At 49.7% G+C, this 18,366-nt stretch overlaps 1 long non-coding RNA gene across 1 annotated transcript in view; it reads right to left on the minus strand.

Annotated features, from left to right (window-relative positions):
- LOC101904512 (uncharacterized) overlaps positions 1–18,366 on the minus strand; it is a 30,591-nt gene extending 12,225 nt beyond the window's left edge. The window contains exons 1-2 of the long non-coding RNA XR_001494959.3: positions 9,592–18,366; positions 8,935–8,993 (exon numbers count right to left, since the gene is read on the minus strand). This is a non-coding gene — a long non-coding RNA (uncharacterized lncRNA). The remainder of the gene's footprint in view (positions 1–8,934; positions 8,994–9,591) is intronic.

An 18,366-nucleotide genomic window follows, 5' to 3' on the forward strand; every position in this document is an offset into this window, starting at 1 on the left:
TCTGGCAAGTCCTCTTTTAGCTGAAAATGTCTGTGTATTGTTAGCTGTTTATTGAATAGAGTAATTATACTGCTTTTGCTGTTAAATGATATTGACATTTTTGAATGAAGGCTTTTGCCCAGAACTCCTTCCTTCCTTCCGACAGTAACCTTACATGTGACATTGAGACAAACAAACAAAAAGCTTGGACACTTGTATTCTTTTTCCCATTTCTCTTCCCCAGATTCTCTGGGTGTGATTCATGTTAGAACATACCTAAACATGAGGACTTTATCACTTATCATGGAGATGTTCGGGGTGAATCACTAGTGAGCTGGTGGCTGCTGGAGCTGGGGTCCATTTAGCCATGAAACAGCTGCTTTGCAAACGCTGGGGCAGCTGCTTGGTGATGGCAAAAAAGGGAAAGATGATTCTAAAATAGACAATACAACCACCATCCTTTACAACGTTGCCAGACTGTAATGCTTCATACAATAGGCTTCTTGGGATGCGGGCGCCGCAGCAGAGCAAAGCTAGTCTCCGGGTGGGATTGCCTGTTTGCTGCAGGCCTCGTTCTCCACGCAGAGCATTCTAGTTTAAGAATCTCTCAACTTATCTGTTATATGACTGGCCCTCCACAAAGCAGCTATAATTAGGCCACAGGAAGAGGGTCGTGGTGGGTCGCCCCTGTGCTCTGACACACTCCTTTCTTCTCTGTCCCCATTCCCACTGCGTAACAGAGCGTGACAGAAACTTGGCTCCACTGTCCCCCAGAACTCCTTCTTCCTTTAAAGACACAGTTCTGATTCCTGTGGAAGACACGAGTTGAATGCAGCCCTGTCTCACAAGGAATCTGTGCAGTGGTTTTCATTCCAAAATTCAAGGCAGATTTTTTTCTTTTAGGTTTCCCTGTCAAAAAGCAGATTTAGATGTCAGAATAAGTCAAATACAATCTCATGCAAAGGCCTAACACCAGCTGCGTCTACACAGCAAAGCACCAGTTGACGAACCAACTCCTTTAATCCAAGCCCGAGTCTGGAGGCGTTTGTTCTTCTTGAGCACCCAGAATGGCTCTCGGGAAAGCCCCAAGGTGGCCAGTTTCTTAGTGCGCTGTTTGCTCTGCTTACTTAAAGCCTATTCCTGTACAGTCAAGGCTTAACCATGAGGCTGAGAGATCTAGTCCCTGCCAGTCTGCTCCTCAGCACAGGTGCTGGGATGTCCTGAAATAAACAGGAAGACCCCAGCTCTGCAGTCCAAAATAGGCCCCTGATTCGAATGATCTCTGCTAGCTATGCAAACAGGCCTGGAAACACAGAGGGAATTGACAAAGGCTCCAAGTTCATCACAGTACAGGCGATAAACACCATAGAGCATTTGCGGTGGAAAATGGGGGGATTGAACGACTCAGAGTAGGAGATTACGTTCAGTCTGGAAAGACATGTGGGTGGCCGGTGGTGGGTGGACAAGCAGCGTGGTTGAGTTAGCCAGGCAGGTGAGGGGGACTGCCGCAGTCTGGCAGGCTGGAGCAGGACCTCTGGGAGTAGATGGGGGATGACCTTAGGTTGGCCTGAGTCAGGCAATGGGGTCCCTGGACATGCTGAGGAGTATGACTTTTGTCCAAGTGGCAGAGGTGTCTGGCTAGTCTGTGTTTCAGAATGATCACCCTATGACGTTATGGAGGTGGGTCGGAGGGACAGTAAAGAGAGACCAAGTGGGAGGAGAAGTTCTGAAAATTTCAGGCCAAGCCTCCTTGTTAGGTGGATGAGGATGCTGATGAAGGTGGTTCAGATTGCTGCCTCCATGGAGGGGCTCATCCCAGATGCAAGGAAGAAGGAGTTTGATCTGAGACCGGATGGTCTTAGGCGCTTGGGAAACACGGTGTCTGAGGGGCTTTCCTGGCGGTGCAGAGGCTAGGACGCTGCACGCTCACTGCCAAGGGCGCAGGTTCAATCCCCGGTGGGAGCTAAGGTCCTGCGAGCTCCTCGCTGATGCCTAAAAACCAGCAACAACCAAAAACATCGCAGCTGAATTTCCAGCAGATGGTATAGAATTCAGGAAGGATCACCAGAGCAAATATGTGTATTATGTATATGTGTGTGTATATACATATATATATATATATAATATGCATAAAATAGGGGCTTCCCTGGTAGATCAACTGGTAAAGAATCTGCCTGCGATGCAGGTGACCCCGGTTTAATTTCGGAGTCAGGAAGATCCCCTGGAGAAGGGATAGGCTACCCACTCCAGTATTCTTGGGCTGCTCTTGAGGCTCAGCTGGTAAAGAATCCGCCTGCAGTACTGGAGACCTGGGTTCCATCCCTGGGTGGGGAAGATCCCCTGGAGGAGGGAACGGCTACCCACTCCAAATTATATAAATATGTATTTTATATAGAATTATTCCACATCTCTAAAAGTAATACAGGCTTATTTTATAAAGTTTAGGACAATCAGCAAAGTGTGGAACGGAAGCTCTGCAGTGGGGCTGGAGGTACAGATTCAGCATTAAATGTCCTGAATGATCATTGCCCTCTTGTTCACATGTGAAGCATACATTTTCAAAGATTCATCATATGATAAAATGCATTGAAAGGCAAAACTTAATTGTACACAGGATGTAGTTTGACTTTCATGAGCTGAGAACAATCTTTAGAAACTGAGTCGCCATGAGAAGGAAGAGATCTGTATTAACTGCACAGAATCTAAATAACATTCACATCAACCAAACTGAGGCTTTGGGTGCGTGGGAACGTCCCTGCCACTCACCCAGCCAAGCAGGCCCTTTGGACACGGGACCAAAACCTCGCAGCTCATCTACAGTTGACACAACTCCTGTAATCACCCTCCTATTGTCTATGGACGGAATTCTAAGTTCTCAGGTAGCAGTCACCCTCCACACGAGCAAATCCAGGCTCCCAAATTCAAGAAGAATTTGGCTCTGTCTTTGGTCGTCTGTACAGCTAACGTGCACGACGAGGTGGGTCCTGGCTGAGGCGAGAGTACAAGCAGCCCCCACCGTGTCCATAGGCGAGTCTCACCCACGTGGAACCTACGCACGCCAGCTTTTTGCAAGCAGCCTGATTTGTCCAGGGTGCATTCCACGAGGTGCACAGTCTGGAGTGGACAGCTAGATGCCTTCTCACACATCACCTCCAAGGTCTAGACGGAGGACTCTTGCACTCAAATGGCTCCCTTCCCTGTTCATGAGGGCTGGTGGGAGGTGCTGGGGAGAAGCCACACTTGGGGGGCCCCGGGGGACATGGGTAAGACACTGTGAGTCTGTTCCATGGAGTGGTGTGCAGATGCAAGCTGGGGCTTAGCAGGCTGAGAAGCAGGAAGACGCCCGGGTGGGGCTGAGTCTTGGCAGCAGACATGCAACAGGACCCTTGAGGACCCTCTTGGGTTTAACAGCCCCCACCCAAGAGCCCCTGTCTCTTGAACTCAAGGGCCTCGCTCCAGGCCTCCCTGAAGCCCCAGATGCCCGACTTAGGAGTTAATAAGTAAGAAAACGTGAATGCCTGGTGTGCGAGGGAACAGAGGACAAGTTAAACAACAGAGCAGAGTCCGGGACCTTGGCTCCCCCTGAAGGGCGCAGGAGACAATGTCTGACATGCATTCCTAAGTGGTTTTAAGGAAACCAGACTCGCCCTGATGGAAACAAGCACGCGGACCCCTGACAGGTTAGGACCAGAAGGTTGAGGATGTGGCCTCCCAAAACACCACCCTGTCACCCCACCACCCACTAATCAAGAGGGTGTCCACAAGCTGATCGTGCTTCCCGAAACCCTCTGCCTCCTCCTCCCATAGAATGCCTTCCCTGACAACCACCACCACGTTCTGGTCTTCGGAGCCTGAGCTGCCTGTTCTCCTTGCTGGGAGCCTTCAGGAAACTGGGCTTTCCTTCAGCACAGCCCCAAGTCGGTAGATCAGCTTTGCCGGGCAGGGGACCCAGTTGAGTCCAGAAGCAAGAGGTCAGGGAGGAAGACAAGCGGCCTAGCTGTCAAGAGCGTCCACGGTGCTGGCTGGACGCTGGAGACAGGGTGAGTGAGGCACACATGGAAGGAGAGATCCAGGACAGTTCTCTGAAATGCAAGCAGGCGGGGTCTAGAGAAAGAAAGCGCCTGCAGAGAAGGGCCAGCCCCTTCATGGAAGGGTCTGCAGGGGAGGCACAGAGGAAGAGCCAGGCTTCAGATGAAGAAGGAGGAGAAATGCTGAAACAAGTGTTCAAGATATAAAGGAGTTCACTAAAAATTAAATGAGGGAGTCATAAGAACAGTCCAACTACTATTTAGATAAGGAATTAATTAATTAAAGCAAAAGGCCAGCGACCCATGTTAAAGCTGCCAAGCACTTCCCGTTGGGCAAGCCTGAGGCTGTACCACCCTCCTCCCCTCATGTGGGTACTGGGTGCTGACATGGAGGCAAATGCTTCACTAGGTCGCTCTTCGCAAATCACAATTTTAAATCAAGAACTTAGCTTGACTGTCCAACATCTTGTCAAATGAATTCTAATTAATGGCAGCATTTAATGCCCATCGGCCAGAACTTCAAACGCAAGGGTAGAATTATGGGAATTGACCCACTTCCCAGGGTTAAATCCCCTCCCACATAGAAGCACGTTCTCCTTCTGCGAAGCTTCGTAAGCTGGTGACACACTTGAACACTGCTAGAGTTCTGGTGTGAGGTGAAAAATTGACTTACGAGGACAATCCTTTCCCACTAAACACTCGCCTAGACGCTTTCTAATTCGGTGCATCAGGAAAAGCAAGGAAATAGGCGTCTGGCTTTGACGCTGTCATTAAATAAGTCCTAGGAAGGAACATATGACTTTTGAAATTATTAGACCTTAGTGGCTCGTAACTTCTCCTTGCGCTTATTTCCCTTGCCATATTATAGCATTTTTTCTTTAAAAATAACTGCTTTCCCTTGTTACAGAACACTCAGCTGATGGCAGCTCCTGGAAGCCGGTTTTTCCCCTTTGTCATGAAATTATTGGCATCATATCATCCAAAAAGTGTTCATTGAATAAAGGAAGCCAAAAGTGTTACAAGACCATCTTTCAGAACTAGTTGTTCTGGCAGTCTGATATAAAGCCTGGAGGACTGGATATCCACAGAAACCAGTCCTTGAGGGAGCAGGCGGTGTGGTGGAAGTGCCGGGTACCGGACGCCTGCCCGCCTGGCCGAGCCGGGCCCTGGTCCCCAGGCGGAGGCAGGCTCTGGAGCCTGCGGGAGGGCCTTCGGGTCTGTGCTCGTCCCGGGTACCTCAAGTTTAAGTCTCTGTGCTGCCCTCAGGAGTAGAGGGACAAAGCCGGGGCCTGTAGTGCTAGAAGATTCGCTGAGAGACCAGGAAACAGCTGGAGGAGGGGCATTGCTTCCAGCCGGGAGGGAGGGGGACCCAGGAAAAGAGGAGGCCCGCTGCACTCTACCCCACTCTCACCTGAGTGCTGGCGCCCAGGACTCGCTTTCTTTTTATTCCCCAAATTATCCACGCGTTCTTTCCATCAGGTTGTTTTAGCTTGATGTGAAATACCTTTACTGAAGTCAAGCCCATGTCAAAATATCAAGGGCAATTTCAAGTTGGAAAATGGCCTTTGTTGCCCACAAAAAGCACGATGAATATGTTAACCTCTGTGTGGCCACAGTCGCTCCCGAGGACGTGCTTTCACAGCCCTTTCACAATGACTGCCTCTCTGCTTCATCACCAGCACCCGGCTCTTGAGGAATCAGAGACGCACCGAGCTGGGCCTTGTCTGGTGCTGAAGCGGCCCATGTCCTCACTGTGCTGTCATACCCTCACAGGTGACCCTTCAGAATCACTGGGATCACTGAGAATGACGTGCAAGTTTCTAAAACCCAAATCCACATCCCAAGCAATGGCCACAGATGGGGTTTATTTTAATTTTCCAATACTTGAAAACAGCCCCAAAAAAGAGATGTAAAGTACTCATTTCAAGGAATGGCTGCTCAGCAGAATACGTGTCCAGCTTCCCAAACAACAACACTGAGGAGGCCAACGTTCACTCCAAACTCAAAAACTTTGTGTTATATTTTTAAAGTGATTTCCTTAATTTATATTATAACCAAATAATGTTTTATTAATGGGAGTTGTTTCTGACAGCCCACAAACCACTTATGGAAGATGCCAGCTGTTGAAATAGTAAAGTTAATATTTTCTCTCTTAAGTACTTGAAGAAATTAAAATAGATGTTGTGATTTGCAATTTTTATTAGATTCAGTTGAAGCATACCCATAGCCTTCAGACCTAGCATCCTGAGGACAGCTGCAAGCCAAGAGCAAATGGCCCTGCACACAGCTCTTAGGGTAGGACTCTAGACCGGCCACTCTGCCTCCTGCTCACCCCAAACCCACTCAGGCACTCCTGCCTGGGCACCTGTGCCCCTGCTGGCCCTTCCACACAGATAGCTCCAGCCTGGCGCCCCCGTCCAGGTCTCCGCGTCTTCCCTCAACGTCCTCACTTTATGTGAGCCCCTGCCCAGGCCCCCGGCCCCAGCCCTCCTCCTTGTCTTCTTTGGTGAGAAGATTCAGGTCCTGTTCTCTCAGCAGACGTCACGTATGCATTACGGGGCAGTCACCCTCTGAACACAAGGCGCCCAGACCTCACCCGTCTTGCGGCTGGACGCCTGCGCCCTGGTCTGCACCCCGCCGCGCCTCTCCTCCCGTCTGTCAACACCTGCTTTGCCTGTCTGGGAGTCCCGCGTTGGGTGCACAAACCTTTACAGACATCACATCCTCTTGCTGGACTGACCCTTTGCCACATAGCAACGTTTTTGTCTCTGCTCACCGTGTTTGGCTTGAGGTCCTCAGCACTTGCTTCCTCACGGTCCCTATCGCGTCTGACGTCTCCACACTCCTCACGTGTTTTGTTGTCCGTGTTCCCTGCTGGAGTGTAAGCCCTGTGCCCGCAGGGAGTTCTGTTTTGTTCCTGCTGCGTCTCCAGCACCGGAAGACAGCCCAGAACTCAGCAGACAGCAGGGAGTGTTCTCAAGTGAGCAGATAGAAGGGGGCTGCCCAAGCTCACCTGCTTCAGGTAGAAGCGCCGAGGGCCTTCGGGGAGGCCGGGGTGTCTGACACCGAAACCATCGGGTGGCCTCTGAGCCTCGCAGCCGCACCAGGATCATAGAGCAGGGGACACTCGTTAGCGCTCACACCCCGCTTTGCCCACCTTTTGAATTAGGTGAATGTTAGAGAAAGCTCCCTGACATCAGCAGATGTTGCCAACCCCCCCACCGCCCCCCGCCCTGTAACTCCAGGGCCGGGCCCCCAGAGCTGGAGCCCAGGGCCGGGAGCAGGCCCAGCGGCAGTCAGCGGCCGCCTCTCTCGGGCGCTTTCCACACCTTATTTTTTTCTCCTCATTTCTGCTGCTTTTCCTGGTGAGAGATCTAACTCCTGGCATTTTCAGTGGTGCGTGTTCACTAAGGAATGATGAAAGCAGTTAGGATCAGGACGGGAGTGCTGAGGCCTGCATGGTGACCAGGAGCCCTGAGCGACATGACAGCCCCCCGGACGGGAGCCCTGGCCCAGACAGCTCCTGCGGGCAACACAGGGTCAGCCCATGCTCGGGACGGGAGCCCTGGCCCAGACAGCTCCCGCTGGCAACACAGGGTCAGCCCATGCTCTGCAGGCTCAGCCGTGAAACCGCAGTGCTGTCCTGGCATGCAGAGTAGACGGGGATTTGCGTGGCTTCCTCCGCCGCCCAAGGTCCAGCTGCCGCCCGAGGTCCTGCCTGGCACCCCTTGAGCAGGCTCCCCCTCTTCATCTGGAGATCAAGGTTGCAAAGAGCTTCCTCCTGGGGTCCCCAGAGGCATCCACGGGACAGGTACTGCCCTGCCCAGGGCAGTCCTGCTGGACAGCGAGCCAGGAGCTCCCAGTGTCCACGAACAACACGGGGCCCAGCCCTGCCTCTTCTCAAGGTGACCACAGCCAACAGCACAGGAGTGGTGGCCAAGGTCAGGGTCAGGGTCAGGGCCAGGGTCAGGGCCAGGGTCAGGGTCAGGGCCAGGGCCAGGGCCAGGGTCAGGGTCAGGGTCAGGGTCAGGGCCAGGGTCAGGGCCAGGGTCAGGGTCAGGGCCAGGGTCAGGGTCAGGGCCAGGGTCAGGGTCAGGGTCAGGGCCAGGGCCAGGGCCAGGGTCAGGGGTCAGGGTCAGGGTCAGGATGGGGCTGAGCGAGCCTTTCCACTTGTCACTGTTTCTACCCTCAAGAAGAGCCGAGGTTTTATTGTTCACTTTTTTTAAAATCAGGTAGTTTATAAACAGAAGTAACACTGATTCACCACAAATGTGGGGTGCGTTCCAAACGGTTCTGTGCTTCCAAGTCCCCGGAGGCATTTGCTCCTTGCTCCCACAGGTGAGACAGCAGCTGGCTGGCCAGCGCCACCTCCTCCGAGAGCCCACGCGGCGGCATGAAGCTAACTCAGGTGTCCCGGCCGCCAGAGAGAAAACAGAAACACGAGTTCCCAAAGGGACAAGATGCCGCGGCTCAGAACACACGGCTCAGACACCTGCCTCACAGAGGAGCCGCTGCGGGCACCTCCCGGCCGGCCACCTGGCTTCCCTTGTCTCGTTTATTATTACTAACCATTTCAAAAACACTTTGGAGATTTTCAAGAAAGGGATAGATTGTGATCTCTGCATCGAGTGTGGTCCAGCAGAGGCCCACTGGCTTTTTAAAGGTCCCAGAGTGACACGGTTCGTCTTAACTGATATTTTCCTTTTAAAAACAACGGTCCTTTTGGGGAGCGCCCAGAAAGGATATTAAGGATTATGTTTGAATAAAAACACTGGAACTTGCTTTCCTGTGTCCCCTCTTTTTCAGGGAAGAAATCCTCTTGGAATGTGGAAAAGAAATGAGTTTGAGCATGCTAAATCCAGATCCCCCAGCCCTGACCAGCCCTCGTCATAGGTCAGCACAAGAGCAGAAAGCCCAGGATGCTCACCTCCCTCCGGGAGCGGGACCCTGCGTGAGATAGGCGGGTGGTCTGCAGCTCGGGTCCTCCTGTGAAAACAAGGGCACACACACACATGCTCAAGAGAGCTCCCTGAGGAGGCCTTCAGGGGATCCCTGGCCCCCAGTTCCTCTGGCTACAGCTGAAGAGCCTCGGACTGTTCAGACTCTCCCTGTGCATGTGCGTCCCCAGTCGCTCAGCCGTGTCTGACTCTTTACGACCCCAGAACTGTAGCCCGCCAGGCTCCTCTGTCTGTGGGATTCTCCAGGCAAGAATACTGGAGTGGGCTGCCGTGCCCTCCTCCAGGGCATCTTCCTGACCCAGGGATCACACCCGCGTCTGTTATGTCTCCTGCCTTTGGGAGGCAGGTTCTCTGCCACTGGTGCCACTGGGAAGCCCTCAGACCCTCCCTAAGTGACCCCAGGTGCCAGGCTCTGCTGTGTTCGCCTAACTTGACGCTTACTGGACTGGCCTAATCCACCCCTGTCTGAGAATAACCTCCCCGCTTCATACTTGATTCTCTTCAAACCCTAAACTGTGGTGGCCTCTCCTCACCATCCTCCAAAATGATCGTGAACCGGTGGATTTCAGGACAGCCAAGCCCCGGCTCAGTGACCCACACAACTCTTCGGTTCAGCCCAAACTTACTTGAGAGCATTTGTGAAGTCCTCACTCAGTGTGACAGCCTGTCTATCTGCAGGGCTGGGCCACAGGTACCCTCGATCGTGGTAGGAAAAAAACAGGTAGTTACGAGGGGTATTGCCTTCCAACACTGCCCCCCGCCCCCACCCCGAAAGACACACAGGTGTTATCAGTCTCCTGGGAACCGGTGAGACGCTGATTTCTCTACCGGGCATAAGTACTTCTCCTGAATTCTTGTACTAACTGAATCGTTTCACATATTAAAAATGTAATAAGTGCCCCCAGTTATGGAGAATTTTACAGCTAAAATGGAGAAATACCACAGTCAGAATATTTTATGAAAGAGCCAAAACGCGTGGTAAATTAAGATTGATTTGCATGAAACTTTGCAGATGCCCTATAATATAAAAAGGAAACACACTTTGCTTGAACCGCGTGGCTGTTTTATTCGATTGTCCCGTCTGCCCTGACTCCTGCTTCTGATCTAACACCTGTAAATGGCCATGGAAATTGTGTATAAAATGTACATTTCATATTGCAGAGGTAGGAAGTTCAAGCTGTATGAGAGTCTGAATTTTATTAGAGTTTCTTACTTATGCCTTTTCCCAGCCTTGAAAATGAGGTCAATCATTTCGATGACTTTTTGTAACTGGGAGGGTTTGGCAGGAGTTGCCAAAACAGTCAGCAAGCTGGGAGACATTGCTGGGCGTGAAGCACAGCCCAGAGGTGAACCAGACGAATCTGAACTTAATAGTCAACTTAATCTACTTTTAAATTAATTTCTTGAACAAACAGAAAAATTGGAGAAGCCCCCTGGTGGCTCCTGGAGTCAAGGGGCCGGACGAGGAAAGGAAGGCAGTCTGGCCCCACGGCCCCCAGGCAGCGGGGGCTCTGTGCTTTCTGTGGTCCATCCCAGCTTCCCTCCTTCCACAGTGGGACTCGATCCACTGCGACAAGCATCCGGAAGCTAAGGCGTCAATCAGAGCAGCTCTTTCCCAGGCCGCCACTGTGCACATCCCTCTGGCCGTGGACTCAGCTGGAGTCTTCTAGCCAGAGAGCTGGGCCACGGCTGTCCCTGCCGATGTGCTTGTCTCCTCTAGCTTCTTGTCTGGGCCCCTCTCTCCTCTCTCTCCGTATCTCCATCTCTGTGTCTCTCTGACTCTCTGTCTCTCTCTGCGTCTCTCGGTTTCTCTCTCCAGCTCTGTGACTCTCAGTCTTTATGTCTCTCCATCTTCATGTCTCTCCTAGTCTGTCTGTCATCTCTGTGTCTCTCCTCGTCTCTGTCTCTGTCTCTCCATCTCAGGAGGATGGTGCCCAGTCCCCCTAGTCTGTCTGTCATCTCTGTGTCTCTCCTCGTCTCTGTCTCTGTCTCTCCATCTCAGGAGGATGGTGCCCAGTCTCCACGACATTGTCTAGGAGAAAAGTACAGCCTGGGTCCGGAAGAAAGGGAAGCAGCCCGAGTCCTCACTGGCAGCCACAGTCGGGAAGAGGCTCCTCAGTGTTCGTGTCTCAGGCTCAGCCGTGCGTGGACACTCACCCAGGAATGCCCCCGGCCAGACTCCCAGGCATGCTGCCCTTGTTTTTATAAATGCAGGAAATTCCCTACGATTTTCAATCTAGAAACAAATGAGAGAGCTTTCCGAGGACAGGCGCCCGTGGCCCTGCAGGTCTCCCTGGCGCGCCCGGGTCTGCCTGCCCAGCTGCAGTCACAGCCTCAGTCGCGGGCGTCACGGGCACAGGAAGCAGTGCCACTGAGATCTTCACTGTTACTATTATTGTGCACGGCTCCTGTGCCAACGTTTCCAGTATCTACTTTCTAAATGGACTGAATCTATTGCCAGGCTTCAGGAATATGTGAACCGTGAACTTCCAGATGTTTAAGCTGGTTTTAGAAAAGGCAGAGGAACCAGAGATCAAATTGCCAACATCTGCGGGATCATCAAAAAAGCAAGACGGTTCCAGAAAAAAACATCTATTTCTGCTTTTTTGACTATGCCAAAGCCTTTGACTGTGTGGATCACAAGAAACTGCGGAAAATTCTGAAAGAGATGGGAATACCAGACCACCTGACCTGCCTCTTGAGAAACCTGTATGCAGGTCAGAAAGCAGCAGTTAGAACTGGACATGGAACAACAGACTGGTTCCAAATAGGGAAAGGAGTATGCCAATGCTGTATATTGTCACCCTGCTTATTTAACTTCTATGCAGAGTACATCATGAGAAACGCTGGACTGAAGGAAGCACAAGCTGGAATCAAGATTGCTGGGAGAAATATCAATAACCTCAGGTATGCAGATGACACCACCCTTATGGCAGAGAGTGAAGAGGAACCAAAAAGCCTCTATCTGATGAAAGTGAAAGAGGAGGGTGAAAAAGTTGGCTTAAAGCTCAACATTCAGAAAACGAAGATCATGGCATCTGGTTCCATCACTTCATAGCAAGTAGATTGGGAAACAATAGAAACAGTGACAGACTTTATTTTTTTGGGCTCCAAAATCACTGCAGATGGTGACTGTGGCCATGAAATTAACAAAAGCTTATTCCTTGGAAGGAAAGTTATGACCAACCTAGACAGCATATTAAAAAGCAGAAGCATTACTTTGTTAACAAAGGTCCATCTAGTCAAGGCTATGGTTTTTCCAGTAGTCATGTATGGATGTGAAAGTTGGACTATAAGAAAGCTGAGCACTGAAGAATTGATGCTTTTGAAATGTGGTGTTGGAGAAGACTCTTGAGAGTCCCTTGGCCTGCAAGGAGATCCAACCAGTCCATCCTAAAGGAGATCAGTCCTGAATATTCTTTGGAAGGACTGATGCTGAAGCTGAAACTCTGGTACTTTGGCCACCTGATGTGAAGAGCTGACTCATTTGAAAAGACCCTGATGCTGGGAAAGATTGAGGGCAGGAGGAGAAGGGTATGACAGAGGATGAGATGGTTGGATAGCATCACTGACTCAATGGACATGAGTCTGAGTGAACTCCAGGAGTTGGTGATGGACAGGGAGGCCTGGCGTGCTGCGGTTCATGGGGTGAACTGAATTGCTGAACTAGAACTAGAATCTAACCATCTGAAAAACTCCATCTGCCTGCTGCAGCAGCTCCACAAGCTCTGTTTGGTGTGAAAACACTCAAATCTTCTGGCGCCTCCACCAGAGCCTTAGGGACAGGGTGACCCCAGAACATTAAAACTCTGTAACTCTTCCTCCTCTATAAATGCGAACTTCCCATTCTTTCTTTCTTAATTAAAAAAAAAATTGCTCTTTATCTAAATAGCAAAATGATAACTATTATTTTAAAATTGACTTTTTAAAATCAAAGAAATGAAAGCAGATATCTAACCAGTTGTTACCTCTTCCCATCTACCACATGAATCTAGGCCTTCATTTTCAAACCTGCTTTCTGCTGGCAGTTTATGGCGCATGCCTGGGCTGCCCGACCCACCACTCAGGGTGTGGGCAAAGGTCCTGGGGCTTCAGAGTTTGGCAGGAAGCTCTCTGGTGCTGGGCAATGACATCAGGAGAGTCTGATGCCGGAACCTGGATCCCCAGCAGAAAGTGACTGCTTCACCCCGTTTGTTTTGAGTTTCCACCACCTGTTAGTTACTCAGCTTCACTAACAGCCCTAATTTGCGTGTTATACTCTGTTTATTGAGCTTTACTATTGACTACAACCTGGACTCACAAACTGCTTAACTAAGAAAAGTCTGAACAAAATGAACAAGTCCCAGGACAGGTCTGTGCACTAACTGGGTAATTACACATCCAATCCTTGGAACTGCCACTCCCGCCGCCCCCAGGCACCAGAACCCCCTGCTGGGCTCCAGTAACACAGTAGAGCTTTGGCTCAACTGTGGGACAAGAAATCCCAAGGGTCACTGTGATCCACTTATAAATTATAATTTCCCTCTGTGTAGAAGAAAATATTCAAGACCTATATCATTCACATACTTAGCAATGAAAACAACTTATTTTTGCCCTACTTTCTCAAATTGCTTGGAGGTGAAAAAATGTTAAACGGATAATATCTTTCAACACTGAATTGATTTCTCAGCTTAATTTAAACATGGAAATTATGTGCCAGATGGCATAATCAACATGTTCTGTTGAAAGACTGCAATTTTATTCCTATAAGAAAAAATAAAATAAGCGTTTTTCCACGTGGTCTACTCAGCAGGAAGGAAATTTTATACACTCTGCCTCCGACAATGCCATCTTTGACAAGAAAAATGACAATAGCTTTGAGTGTATGAACGCAGCCCTCTGTTCCACACCGCTGCCGGCCTGCACGGGAGGAAAAGGAGCAAAGAGAATCATCGTGAACGCAGTAAAACTTATCTTAGCGCCACTGGACATTTAAAGGCTTTCAGAAAAGCATTTCATTTCCAATCATGGCATAACTGTGTTTCACTCAATATCCTGAGCCTCATGCTATAAAATTGGAATATGCCCTGGCGCTCCCCTCCTGGGAGGTTGTCCAGAGACCTCCGAGTCTTGGGAGAGATGGGAACTGCCTGTTTTCACAACCCATTCCATTTTATGTGACATTCCCACTCTTGCATGACCATAAAGCGCTTGGCCGAGGAGCTCAGTCATGAGCTAAAGAGAAAATCACGATGTTTACGAAGAGTGACGTGCACAGTTCATGGTGCAAACATGAGTGTGAAGAGAAGTGGGTCGGGGGAGAGAAGGCAGGCACAACCCAGCAACTGATGGGCAACAGTGTTCCTGTGGGGAGAGCAGCCCTCTTCCCACGCAGATCAGCTTTGCTAGGGAAGACAGGTCGCTTCTGCTTCCCGTGAACAAGCATTTAATATTAGAGCAGATCCTTGGAATCAAATGTGTTCCAATAAAGCAAGAACCTCTCAGTCCACACTTTACGGGTTCAGTCGACACTCCTAACGTCACAGGGGCAAGTTCTTCTTTCAGCTCCAGGTTGAGACTGTTCCCTCCGATCTTTAAAACACCTGTATTTTGGTGCCTCATCAACTGTAGGCACCTCTGGCCCCAAAACGACACCCTGCTTGGCAGTATTTTGCTAGAATATGGTTTCCAATCTTCTCATATGAAAATAACTATTGAAGGTGCATTCACTTATCATATAAAATACATCTCAGAAGAACCATATTATGTTTATTCGGGCATCTAAATCTTATTCTGGAGTTTCAATTTTTCCCATCATTCTCATGATTACATACTCATCACCATATTCTCTTACACAGGATTGCATGATAGACCATCTTCTTTGAAGTTTACTAGGTGTCAAACAGATCACTATTTACATGGTTCAAAGATGACAAATCGCACCAGCTGGCATGTTAATCACCCCATACCTGCGATGTTACAAGTTCTGCAGGTCTGGGGTCAAGTATAAATATTCTAGGTGTTCCAACCATATTTCTATCCCCACATCAATGAAAATAGAATGAATTAAGGAAACTTATTTTCAAATGGTTGCTTTTTAGCTTACGTTCTAGAATAAGTAGCACAAATAAGTGGAACGTGGGGTGGAGGGAGCAACTCTTATTTATCAAACAAAGCGACAGAAGAGCCGCACTTCAGGAAGTGAGCAGCGTGAGGAAGAACGAGGCGCAGAGACTGCAGAGCCTGTGTCTGGAGCAGGGCAAGTTTCCAGAAGGAGGCCGCAGCGTTGCTGTCGAAGACGGTGCAGGGTCGAGGGTTCGGCTCGTCAGAAGTCGCTGCTTGGGAGTTAGGCTGTGAGGTGAGTCTGAGCCCAAGTAGCAGGATTTGGGGTGTGAACTTGCCATGGGAACATCGGCAACAGAGAGTCTTCTGCAGAATGTAGAGCAATCGTTCTCCATTTCTCTCCCTTGGAAGGAAGAGTGACTGCCTGCTCCATCGTTGCAGCTCCGCCCTCAGTTCTTTAAGTACTGTGTGTTTCTCAGATCTTTGTGTCCCTTTTGCACTCCACTTACTTTGCATCTGAACGATATTGAGTAGTCTGTGTCCTAGTGTTGACTTTTCCCCAGGGCAGAGCCTGAGAAAAGACTTGGGTGCAGTGAGGGCTGAGAGAGAGAGAGAAAGGGGAGGCGGGGGAGGCGGGCAGAGGGTGCTGAGCTGGCTGTGCGGATGGAGCTGAATTCTGCTGAGATCCAACTGGGTACCAGCTCAGCAGAAGTGCCCTCTTGAATGAAACCTTATTATATTTAACAAGCATCAGAATAATCATTTTCCTTAATGACCCTTCACAGACTCACAGACACACTGAATCTGAAACTCTGAGGGTGGGGCACAGCCCTCGGGGGTTTCTGGTGATGACCTCAGTCTGAGACCCTGTGAAGGGCACTTTCCTTTTGCAGAGACAAGGATGGGGGTTAGCGCTGGGGCTGTGGCACCCTCATTCCTATAGGGTCTCCAGTCAGAGAGGGCTCCCTCTGAGGGGACGCCCACCAATAGGCAGCACAGCTGAGAAAGGCTGGCTGGGCCACTGGAGAAACAGTGATTATCTGAGCATCAGATGGTCATCATCTATGATCTGGATGTAGGTACGGAACCAGCTGTGACTCCGAAAACCCTGCAGGACAGTGGCTAGAATTCCAAGTGTGAGGATCAGTTCTGTGGTTCTGGACTGACCTGTGGTTTCACACGAGAAAGACCCACAGCTGTAGAGGAAACCACAAAGGTCTGGGAATGGCAGGCAGAGGTGAACAGAGCCGCGGAGCGGTCTGCCACCACCACAAGGGGCCACAGGAAGCGTCGCGGGGAACTCGCTCCCTGCCTGGGAACTCCAGTTGCTCAGACGTGTCCAGTTCTTTACGGCCCCATGGACTGCAGCACGCCAGGCCTCCCTGTCCTTCACCATCTCCCAGAGTTTGTTCAAACTCATATCCATCGAGTTGGTGATGCCATCCAACCATCTCATCCTCTGTCATCCCCTTCTCCTCCCACCTTCAATCTTTCCCAGCATCGGGGTCTTTTCCAATGAATCAGTTCTTTGCATCAGGTGCCCAAAGTATTAGAGCTTCAGCTTTAGCATCAGTCTTTCCAGTGAATATTCAGGGCTGGGAACTTACTGAGTGTTTAAAATCAGTGAGCGGACTGCTCAGAAGGGGAAGGGAGTCTCCTAGGTTTCAATTCCACAAAGATATAGCAGTTGAAGCCTACATTTTTATTTCCCATTAAGGCCAGTTAAGAACATAATACAGCAGAGGGGTTATGTCAGAATATGTCATTGTTTCACTTTGGATTTGGATCCCATTTTTACATCTCTACAGACATTAGGAAGGGATGTGTCTTTGCAAACTTTGAAAAATACTGAAACTTTGTTAACAGGTGTGCTTTTACGGGAGAAATATTCAAATAAAGAGAAATTTTACTTCTCCAGCTTCAGCGTTTGGCATTACCACCAAGTCCACCACCTAGCAGACAGTGGCCAGAGCGAGAGGTGGCTGCCGGGAGGAAGGTCTGCTCAGGGCTTTGTGTGGCGTGTGCTCCCAGAGCCCTTAGACTCCCTCTGCTGGCAGCTCCTTCAGAGCCAGGGAACAGGGCATGTCAGGACTCCACAAAGAGCACTTAAGGTGGACTTTCAAGTCCTCAAACAGCTCCATGGCTAATGCCTGACCCCTCTGAGAAAAAGTACCTTTTCCTCACTGCACTGGAAATATAGGGACAGGGTTTTACTTTGTGGCAAACTTTAGTGCAGCATTTGCTTAATCATTCTTTAAACCAGTCCTTAATATTATAATTTTAATGTTAATACTTATACATCCTATCAAAGACAGTGTTTAATAGTCAAAGTGCAGAAAGACAAAAGTTCATTCTTTAATTGTGAATTGTCTGCTCTACAAAAATTAGGAAGACAGAAACTGTATATCTTTGCAAAGGTTTAGAACATTTAAAATTAGGAGAAACTTCAATTCTCTGACTTCAGTTTCTTTTTTTCCCCTTATTTCAATTGTTTTATATTTAATTCATTTTATTTTTTTTAATTTATTTATTTTAATTGGAGGCTAATTACTTTACAATATTGTGGTGGTTTTTGCCATACATTGACATGAATCAGCCGTGAGTGTACATGTGTTCCCCATCCTGAAGCCCCCTCCCACCTCCCTCCCCATCCCATCCCTCAGGGTCATCCCAGTGCACCAGCCCTGAGCGCCCTGTCTCATGCATCGAACCTGGACTGGCAATCTATTTCACATATGATAATATACATGTTTCAGTGTTATTCTCTCAATTCAAGATCAATATAGTGAAAATGCGTATACTACACAAAGCAATCTATAGATTCAATGCAATCCCTATCAAGCTACCAACGGTATTTTTCAGAGAACTAGAACAAATAATTTCACAATTTGTATGGAAATACAAAAAACCTCGAATAGGCAAAGCAATCCTGGGAAAGAAGAATGACCTGGAGGAACCAACCTGCCTGACTTCAGTTTCTTTGGCACCACTGTTTAAGCGCCAAGTCCCTCCGTCGAGACCACCCTGGGATGAAGCCCCTTCCCACAGCCTGGCCCTCTGCGCACAGCTGTCCCCTCCAGCTGCCCTGGCCTCTCCCTCAGCCGCCTGTTCTCTCGTCAACGCTCGCGAGCTTGTGGCGCCTTCCCTCCCGTGATCCAATGCACCCCACCTTCCTCTGGCCACACCCAATGCTTCTTCGATGCCCTTCCTACTTCCTAAGGGGGTCTGGGCCCCTCCAACCCCCCAGGTCATGAACCTCCACCTGCTGCCCCTGAAAACAGAAGGAAACACAACCCCAAGGCCTGCGAGACGCTGGGTCATCCAGTGCCGGCCAGACCTCTGCTCCTGCCCCCACCCGA

Source organism: Bos taurus, chromosome 23 (genome assembly GCF_002263795.3).
Source record: "Bos taurus isolate L1 Dominette 01449 registration number 42190680 breed Hereford chromosome 23, ARS-UCD2.0, whole genome shotgun sequence".
NCBI classification, from domain to species: Eukaryota; Metazoa; Chordata; class Mammalia; order Artiodactyla; family Bovidae; genus Bos; species Bos taurus.